Raw genomic sequence first — 10,681 nt, 5'->3', positions numbered from 1 at the left:
AGTAAGCTAAACTGGTTAGTTTGCAGTATTGTGGTGAAATTTACAATAATGTACCATATTGGACTGGTTTACACCAAAGGTAGTAAGAATTCATTTACATTTAAGATGATGATGCTGATTAGATTCACTCACTGAATTCTATACTTATACTATCCTAATAGTGTCTAGGTGTAGGAAAATCAGCCATTCATATAATGCTTAGAAGACTTTATCTACCTACATCCAGGTTGGGCAGGGCTCAGGTCTTGACCAGGGTTGCCCCTGCCTCCTGTTCCAGCCAGCACACCTGTCTCTCATCAATTCATTACCCTTTGGCTGCATCAAGAATCCTTGACTGCAACCCAAGAAATCTCTGAGTTGTTTAATCTGAAAAGGAAGATCTTACCAGAAAAACTAAGCTGGCCATCGATCATAAAACCTGTGAATCCTCTGCCAATCTAATCTCCAATGTCACCACCACCTGGAAACTTCATCTGCCTTCTCCATCTGCAAGTTCCCAAGGAAAATAGATCCTCCAGTGTCCCCCCAGTTACAGGCAACAGTGTTAGCCACTCCACCACGATGCTGTCCAGCAGCTCTTTGGACCTTTTATTGTGAGTTTTCTGTGAACTTTCTAAACACAAATTCATCACTTGGAATTACTCCAGATTTTATGTCTGCTTAATTTGTCATGGAATAATGGAGGATCGTGCTCACCTGGAAATTAAATTTCTCTTTAGTCATTTGTCCAAATGTTTTTGAAAATGTCTATGTCTAAAAAAAAGTTCTATAATTCCTAGAAAGTGCAAGTCTATTTCAAAAACCTTTGAATTAAAGCTGAAAGTCTGCTCTTTAATCACTCCTTAATTATTTGACTTAAAGTCCACTGTGGGTGTGTACACAAGTAAAACTACAAAAGCTGCATTTTGTCAACAAAACATATGAACATATCTTTAAGTATTACTACAGAATATGAAGTATATTTGTATAGAAATAGACATACTGAATGCTCTAGTTGTCAAGCTAACAGGCACAAGTCATTAGTGAGCTCCCTTTGGATTTCTCCTTCTTGATCCATGTATCCATCTAGGAACCATTAGATACACAGCTGCTCAGCGAACGTTAATAATCAAGTGTGTAGTTACTTTTGGACACTTGCAAGTCCATGACTATGTGTTAAAGGGCTGTAGCTTCCGCATAGTATTGCCTATCTTCATGGGAAAATGCTCAAATTAAAGCAAAAACTCAGCACTTCTAAGGTTCAATTTAATTAAGTTTTATTCATATAGCTCCAAATCACAAAAACAGTCACCCCGAGGTGCTGTATATTGCAAGATAAAAACCCTACAATAGCACATTATCTCTTCTATTTCATTCAGAACAAAAAATGTGTGACTGGTTGGATTTCTGCATGGAGTGTCTGCAAACCCGAGATGAGCTGACTGTATGGAGGATAGCACCATGTTCAGACATCGCCATGGCACGGGTATGTACATATCGCCATTCAGAACCATTTAAACTGCAATCCAGCAGCAGAATCACCAAAACTTACGCAATGTGTGTTTAAAGAAGACAACTATCAGTATAATCCATTTACTTTACTCAAAAATGTATTTTTCATCATCCTTTAACTCTCACTCCTTTACATTCTTATATTTAACTAACAGCTAGCTACCTGGTATTTATACCTGTATAACTGGTATTTAACTTTTACCAACTCATTTCATTTTAAAGATTTTTAATGGAAGAAAAACATGGATGGCAGGTTATTGTTGGCACCAATCAAGTAACCTTGAGTACTGGGTTTTTCTGGCTTTTGTCTATCTAAGAAAGTATTATTCTGTTACTAAAAGGAATGATGAGTGCTGCCTCTTACCTCGATTTAACCATAACTCCATCCAAGTCTGTGGGCACTGAAAAACTGAGCCAAACTGAAGGTGACATAGTTGTTCATTTCCAAAGATGCAGTATATGAGTAAACCGAATGGAAGTGTGTGTGTGTGTGTGTGTGTGTGTGTGTGTGTGTGTGTGTGTGTGTGTGTGTGTGTGTGTGTGTGTGTGTGTGTGTGTGTGTGTGTGTGTGTATGAGAGCGAGATAGTGACCTTTGCCCTGTTATTGACAACCACAGAATATTGCCACTGGTGCCTGTAATCACTATCTGTACTGTCCGGAAGGAAAGTGTGTGTCTGTTTCTCTTTGTGCATCTGTGTTAGTGTGTTTTCATTTGTGCACAGATTATAACTGAGGGAGTGCACGTGTCCTTGAGTGTGCGTGTGTGTAGGTAGTGTGTGAGCGGCAGCGTGTGTGGAACATGTGTTGGCGTTCTCAGAGGAACAGCAGGGCTCTAATAAGGACTAGTCCTGGATGGCAGCTGGTAAACTCTGTCCTCAGAATAGGTGTCCTTTATTCACGCACAAAGGAATGCAAATTAGTCCCAGCGCCGAGTGGACACTGAGAACTGATCCACATGGCGCGCACGATCGCTCTCGAACATGCATTGAGAATTGCACCGCAATGCAAGTTCCCGCAATCGAAAGACAAAACAGGCACAGCCAACGACAAGGCCCACCCGCACAGCTGTTTTGTTAGTTCGTGTGCAAATGCGTGTGTGTGAGAGAGAGAGTGTGCGCGACTGTGAGTCTAAGCACGTGCGGTGACCAGGGGTCACTTTCTGCTTTGGCAACAAAAAAGTCTGGTAGAAGTCTCAAGAGCTCAAACCACACCCACACACAATTAAAGCACTTCATTTTAAAACTCCACCTGAGAGATGAAGCTTGGAGTACCTACTGGTGACCCCCTCATTGCGCTCGTGTTATTTTTCAGATTCCTCTCAGTGCCTTTGTGTCACAACAGCGGCGCTAAGATGAATATCTTTTATCGGTTCAAACAATAAAGCTTTAGCCCTTCAGCTTGATTTTCAAGTTCATATCCATATGAGGTGTGCACCATACTGGCAGGTCAAATGATGCCATTATTCCGGGAGCTTTCAAAAATTTTAATTTATACTAGAATTTGCCACTGTGTTGCAGTAATGTAAGTCCTCGTGGTGTATGTCAAGAAGCCAAGGCCTTGAAAACAAGTTCATTGGTTAAGAGGGAATGCATAGAAATTGTGCTTACATAATGGGAAATGAGCTCTTGAAACCACATACATTGTGTTATTGTACGAGTTGTGAGTGTACTTCAAGACTCATTATGAAAATATGAGGCGTCCATTCAGGAAACTGTATTTTGCTTTGAATTTCTTGTCATTTTTTCAAGTGGTCCTTAGATGTGTTCCCTCATCTTTCAAAGTTTTTCTTTGGACATTGGTTGCTTTTTCACTCACTTTAAGTCAAAGGCTTATACTTCTGTATATTTACAATTTCTGTTATCTGTTTGTTGAGCCACTTATCACTACCCTATAAACAAGTCAACTCTAAATTGTATCTTTATGCACTGTGTTATTAGCAGCCCATTTCCTCAGTTGAATCTATAATCAATCAAAAGTAACATTTTTGTACCTACAAAATGATTCCTGAGGAGTGTTTTGCAACTTCCTAGGGCAATATTTTGGTCTTCAGCTCATATTAGCCCAAATTTTATTTCCCATTCATGTTTAAAAGTAAACGGCAATGATTGATAAGGTGCAGGCTAATAACAGTGTAAGCAGCGCTAGCCTTACAAATGTTTGGAGGGTTTGCAATTCTCAATAAAAAGGAATCCCCAAACCTACACTGCGTAAAACAATGAATTACTGAATATTAATGTGTCTACACGTCTGCTCCATATCAGCAACTTTAACATGTTAGCTTAATAACTTTAACCCACAACTTTTTATGACTTTTTTTTTTCAAAGAGTACTGTTCCAGGCCTGTTAGTCAGCAGCTTATTTCCTCAAAAAAGAAGTAATAAAGTCTCTTCCTCTGTGACGAATTATCCATCAACAATGGAAACAATAAACAGTTACCAGTTTTGGTGGGAGAACTCATCTTGATAGAATCTTTGATGTTGACCCATAGGCTAAAGTCAAAGTCACAGTCAAGGCAATTCTGTCATTTTGGTCCCTGCATGAGAACTATCACACTCCAGGTGTTAGGAAGCAGCACAGGAAGCCCATGATAAGAATTTCTATCATGGTGCCATACAGAAAATGATTTCAGCGTCCCAAGACTAGCTTGAATAGATACCCTGTCAGATGCAGCAGTGAAGGTGACCCAGTGAGCTGCCAGTCAGACATCAAAGGGTGCCAGCTGTTTTCTCAAACTGAGGGGGGTGGAAGAGAAGAACGAGTAGGACTGAAGAGGAAGATTGAGATGACACGTCGGATCTCCAGGAGTGTCACTTTGTGTAATGGGTGAGTGGCGGGTATTCATCTGCCTCGAGAGAAAGAGACGGAGAATACTCCACATGGACTTCAATGAGACTTCAGTAATTACTTATTACTGCACATATGGATGAGATGGGGCATGAGAGGACTTGAGGCGCGTGCAGCTCTTCCTCCATCTGAAAACCACCTCCGGGGTGACTTCAAGAACATCCCTATAATGCTCCAAGACAAAAGTCTCATTACAGGTAATTATGGATTGCCTATATCACCGCCTCTCTGCCCCCTCCTCTTTCTCCAAAAGCCTTCTGCCTCACCCTCACTACTTTTATCCTCTCATTCAACAGAAGTAGCAGCCTGGGAGAGGGAAGGAGTGATAGAAAGGGGGGAGGGAAAAGGCTATTACCTGGGAGCAGACGCTGATCATGGCCGCTGACGCTTTACTGCACTTCCATTCATGTGGAGTGGCTCACTTGTGGGCAGCAATTACCGACCAAATGATCCAAACTGGGCCTTGTAATGAAGGGGCTGGACTGACTGAGTGACTAGCTGCACTCTTCTGTGCTTGTGTGCAGAGTATCATCCTATGCTTTTAAACAGATTAGAGCTAGTGGGCTTGAAGGTATAGGTGTAAGCTTTATGCACACTTGTGCATCCTTTGCATGGACTAGCAGTAGTCTGAATTCCCTTTAAAAACACGTATCGGTCAAACTGAGCTCTGTTCTGCACACGTCCCTGCACGCTCGCCCATGCTCCCCTCACACCATGCAATTGTCAATGTGGAGCTGGTGCAACAGGCAAGGCTGTCATCCACAGATCACAGACAACAACGGCGCCTTCCTCAGCCGCCTTTGAAAATGTCACTGTGGGAACAGCATAATCAACCCCATGTCACCACCAGCTGCTCCATTCGGACCACATTAGAATAAACAACAGGCAGGGAAGAAGCAGAGGTACAAAGAGTGGAGACAAGTGCGTACGGAAAGATGATGGTGCTCCATCTGTGGCCACTGGTGAACAAGGAGGCAGGAAGCACAACTTGAGCCAGTAACTGAAGGGTGGGAGGGGTATAAGGAACCTCTGAAATCCATCTGTGTGATGCATCACAGCCTTCAAGAGCAGAAACTGGTCATGCTATGCTCAGGGAAATCTTTAATTTTGTTTCTCTAATATTGTTCTCAAGATTACAGCACCTTGTGCTGCAGTGCAGGTTCTCCCTCACACTGCTGCCCTTAGTATTGGATACACTTTTTTTTTTCATGTGCAAAAAATGTGTGGGAGCAGTTTACTTGCTACAGCGCCACATTTTCTTTACCAGTTTCTCCTTGGACCAAAAAGAACAAAGAAGCCAAGAGAAAGATGGATGAAAACAAAGAAAGTCCAAGTACCATGACCACAAGAGGTGTAATTGTTCTTTATAATGACAGATTTCAGGCAGGGATATAAAACAACAATGGAGCGTCCTTGGAAAACGCAGGCAGAATATGAATGGAGGTTTTGTCATCCTCTTTGACAAAAGACCAGTACAACCTGTACAGAGGAGGCTGTGCTTCCAATTTCTCCGAGGTCAAATGCATTTCATTGTCAAGCAGGCCAAAATGTAACATGCCGGGGTGATGATGGCTCCAAAAGCCCTAAAAGTCCCAAATTGTGCAAGTCATCCTAAACAAACACAGAGGGACAAAAAAAATCCCACCATCGTCTTCTATAGGCAGTAAATTACATTAAATATAGGTTGTGTAATGCATATACTGCTCCCTATTCATCCTGTTTGAAGTGCCCTCTCACTAGCCAAAATCTCTTCTCATCTCCAGTACCTGTGAATTATACAAAATGATGCGTTCGCCATTGATTTCATCAGTCCACTGTAGTCGCTAGTAATCCCATTATAACATGTCTGTTAGTACAATAGCTAGATATGGCCTGAATAAAGGAAGCCTTTCTTTGCCTTGTCAAAGGTAGGCTGTCTTCCAAATTACTTCTTCAGAAGTTAAAAGGCCCACTGCCTAATCAGTCTATTATACCAGACTAATAGATGACCAGTAATTGCAACTAATAACTTATTACTCATCTACACAAATATTCTAATAGCTTGTATTTAGAAGCCAATTTTTTTCAATGGACATAGTGAGAAGGAGGGGGTTCCTATTCAAAAGCCAGACACACAGAAACACAAAGAAATACTCCCACAAAGGAAGCTTAGAAAGCAACCTGTAGCATGTTTTTTCTTCTCTTAGCTGGATTAATATCTAACCTTATTCACAGGGATGTGAAACCTCAGCTCGTCTTCATCTCCAGAGATGTCTAGCACCAGGGCTTTGTTTGGTGCTCGGGCCCCTTTTGAGAGAGAGATAGAGATGGCGCATGGAATTATAAATAATGTCTTCTATCCTCTTCCCCTGCTAGCCTGCTAGGCCTCAGACACGGAGCTCAGTGGGGACTAGTGAGGCGGATGCACTGTACGTTATTTGAGCTTCGGAAGCCAGTAGTTCCAACAGGGCTCACGGGTGGAAACGCATTTACTCACAGCCAGGTGGCGAGGAGTTACCCGTGAGACGTAATAACAAAGTGGGTGCGCTACGTGGGACCCACGCTTCTTTTGTTACATTACATTTTGTTACAGGTCATTCTATAAGCAGAACTGAATGCATGAATTTGAAATGCACATTAAAACTAGAAATAAATGTCCACATCATTTATTTCCTGCTACATCAAATGGATGTAACTTAATTTTTGATGATGACCTTTTCTTTTCTTTTCTTTTTTTCTTTTTTTTTTTTTTTTTTTTTTGAAGGAAAATATTGAACTTTCTGCACTCAGTCCTTTTTATCAGCTGGGGAAAACCTCCATGCTGAGCAATGTCCAATAATGTGTTTGACAGATAAGGGGTGATGCAAATCCAGAAAAGATTTGAGCACATCAAATGAATGAAACCTGCGTGAGCATTCAGATGACCTCTTGAAAACCAATGGTAAATGGCCTGCATTTGTATTGCACTTTTCTAGTCCATAGGACCCCAAAGCGCTTTACACTACATTCAGTCATTCACCCATTCACACACACATTCACACACTGGCGATAGCAAGCTACATTGTAGCCACAGCTGCCCTGGGGCACACTGACAGAGGCGAGGCTGCCGGACACAGGCGCCACCGGGCCCTCTGACCACCACCAATCCAACCTTTGGTTTTGCTGACCTCATTTTGTAGAAGTATGCAAATTTATTCAGAAATAATTCATAATTCCTTTGTAATCACTAATCATTAGTTGCTCAGCATGTAAGCATAGTAGTCGCTAGCTAAGTAAGCAGGTCTAGCTAATAAACAAATGACAGAGCAGACACTGTTCAAGTAACATCACATAAAAGATGCACTATTGTTTACCTTCTAAGGCATTGAAATACCTTTCAGAAACCAAACTAAGGGATAAAAAAAAATAATTTTACCGTAAAAATCTAAATTCATACCTTTTATTTTAGATACTGTCTTTCTAGCTTCATACCGTGTGGACTAAAAGGTCAAAGTATGAAAAAAACTATCTATTAATATAGCCAACTGAGTGTTTGGATCTCTATAAATGTGTTAGTACAGCAGACTACACATAGGCTTCACTTTAGATTTATTAATCTGAATGCTGCATTAGCCAAACTATTACACAGAATAAGAATGTAAGGTAGTGTCGATGTACTGCAAAGTATTTGACTCTTTTTGAATCATCTAACATTCATTAAAGTAGATTCTTTACTAATTACTGAAAAGCGCAAAAATGCAGTACTTGTTACTTTACTACATTAATCACCACATCTTAAAAAATATTTTAGCACCACATGTTACATCTTCATCTTATAATCAATGCTAATTGTCAGTAAAAAATAATACTTAACTAGGCCTTTAACCTTTTAATACTGTCACCTAGTCATGCGTCAGTGTAAACCTCTGCAATGGAAATGATTATTAGGTTGGTTTTTTAGAAACTTATATCTGTTGCCACTTTCTAATTCTTCATCAGACTATGTTAATGTAGCAACTATCTTCCTCTAACACCAACACAGAGAGAGAGAGAATTACTGGCTGTTTCTCCAAGCTGCGTTTGTGTTTTACACCACATGACAAGCCTACAACACAAGCAGAGAAAGTAGCAAACTGCCAAGAATTAGCTCACAGACAGCTTCAGTTGGCTCTGTTGATCATGTGACTCTTGTCTTACAGGTTGTAGAAGTTCAAGATTCTCCCGTGATGTCTGTCCCCCCCGTCCTTGCAGCAGGCTGCCACTCTGTTAGCTGAGCACAGTGACATCAAGCCAGTATCAACTCTCCATTAAAATTCTATTGCGATTAAAAAGAAGTGTGAAAGACCACAGCATGCATCAGTTCCTTATCTATCAAAAGTTGCAGGTTTAACACGCGCACGATGAGTACATAAACACACACTCGACAGGATTTACGCCTGGGAGGAAGCATCATTAACAAATATGTTTATTAACCGCAACGCATTGAGGACACAATGGGCAGAGTACAATGGGAGTAGTTAAAGGGGCAGGACACACAAAAACCCACTGGGAGTATATAGCCCCCACTGATCAGTGACCTCATCCAGAGTCAGTTTCTCTTTCAAAGGCGGCGAGACCAAAGAGTAGTGGGGCCTTTTCAGCCGTGCAGATAACAAACCAACACCAGACACCCAATAAAGAGACTTCCACTTCATTTAAAAGCAATTAATATTCTTGGCTGGCCGGCGTGATCCCTTTGGTGTGGCAGGTCTGTACACGCCCCCTGCACTGTAATGGAGTTGACTGGTTAACTTTGAGTCTGTGGCCACAGTGCTGGCTGCCCGGGTGAGAGCGCTGATGCGCAGTGTGACACAGTGTTTAGATCGGACTGAATGGGCCTGTCTCACAGCCCAGTGCACTCCAAAGGAGCCTTCACTTCTCCATCTTTTTCTCTATACTATTCTCACTCTTTCCATCTTTAGCTTTTTCCGTCATTCCTTTCCTGTCCTCTTTCTCTTCTCCACGTTGTCTCCAAGTCTATATTGGCTATTGTTTCCTTTTTTCCTCCCTTTCTTCCTTTTTTTAAAAAACCTCTTCTTAAGTCGCTCTGAATTGGCTTTCAATAGGAGCAAGGGTTTAAATAGTTAGCTTTTGTAATGTTTGGTAATGATTGTCTCCTGGAGATGTGGAAAGAAAAAAAATGTTCATTTAAGCGCGCGCATATCCTAAATCCCTGCACCTAGTGGTACAATAGTTATGTTAAGCTATATTGCATATTTCCAACCATATCCATGATCACATACTGTGTATGGTACCGTTGTAAATAGTGTATTATCTTACTTTTTTTTTGAAAGTTAATTATACAGTGGGGCAAAAAAGTATTTAGTCAGCCACCGATTGTGCAAGTTCCCCCACCTAAAATGATGACAGAGGTCAGTAATTTGCACCAGAGGTACACTTCAACTGTGAGAGACAGAATGTGAAAAAAAAATCCATGAATTCACATGGTAGGATTTGTAAAGAATTTATTCGTAAATCAGGGTGGAAAATAAGTATTTGGTCAATAACAAAAATACAACTCAATACTTTGTAACATAACCTTTGTTGGCAATAACAGAGGTCAAACGTTTACTATAGGTCTTTACCAGGTTTGCACACACAGTAGCTGGTATTTTGGCCCATTCCTCCATGCAGATCTTCTCGAGAGCAGTGATGTTTTGGGGCTGTCGCCGAGCAACACGGACTTGCAACACGGACTTTCAACTCCCACCACAGATTTTCTATGGGGTTGAGGTCTGGAGACTGGCTAGGCCACTCCAGGACTTTCAAATGCTTCTTACAGAGCCACTCCTTTGTTGCCCGGGCGGTGTGTTTTGGATCATTGTCATGTTGGAAGACCCAGCCTCGTTTCATCTTCAAAGTTCTCACTGATGGAAGGAGGTTTTGGCTCAAAATCTCACGATACATGGCCCCATTCATTCTGTCCTTAACACGGATCAGTCGTCCTGTCCCCTTGGCAGAAAAACAGCCCCATAGCATGATGTTTCCACCCCCATGCTTCACAGTAGGTATGGTGTTCTTGGGATGCAACTCAGTATTCTTCGTCCTCCAAACACGACGAGTTGAGTTTATACCAAAAAGTTCTACTTTGGTTTCATCTGACCACATGACATTCTCCCAATCCTCTGCTGTATCATCCATGTGCTCTCTGGCAAACTTCAGACGGGCCTGGCTTCAGCAGCGGAACACGTCTGGCACTGCGGGATTTGATTCCCTGCCGTTGTAGTGTGTTACTGATGGTGACCTTTGTTACTTTGGTCCCAGCTCTCTGCAGGTCATTCACCAGGTCCCCCCGTGTGGTTCTGGGATCTTTGCTCACCGTTCTCATGATCATTTTGACCCCACGGG

The 10,681-nt window shown here is 41.7% G+C and overlaps 1 long non-coding RNA gene across 1 annotated transcript; it reads left to right on the top strand.

Moving 5' to 3' along the window:
• Positions 1 to 304: 304 nt before the first annotated feature.
• Positions 305 to 8,630, top strand: LOC147318552 (uncharacterized). Its single transcript, XR_015131429.1, has 3 exons — positions 305 to 593; positions 1,359 to 1,465; positions 8,494 to 8,630. It is a non-coding gene; the product is annotated as an uncharacterized LOC147318552 (long non-coding RNA).
• The last annotated feature ends 2,051 nt before the right edge of the window (positions 8,631 to 10,681 follow it).

Source organism: Aulonocara sp. 'chitande type north' Nkhata Bay, linkage group LG11, assembly GCF_057382095.1.
Source record: "Aulonocara sp. 'chitande type north' Nkhata Bay isolate Kocher_YH1m ecotype deep benthic linkage group LG11, A_spYH_male_GT1.1, whole genome shotgun sequence".
NCBI classification, from domain to species: Eukaryota; Metazoa; Chordata; class Actinopteri; order Cichliformes; family Cichlidae; genus Aulonocara; species Aulonocara sp. 'chitande type north' Nkhata Bay.
This window is presented reverse-complemented; position numbering and strand designations above follow the sequence as displayed.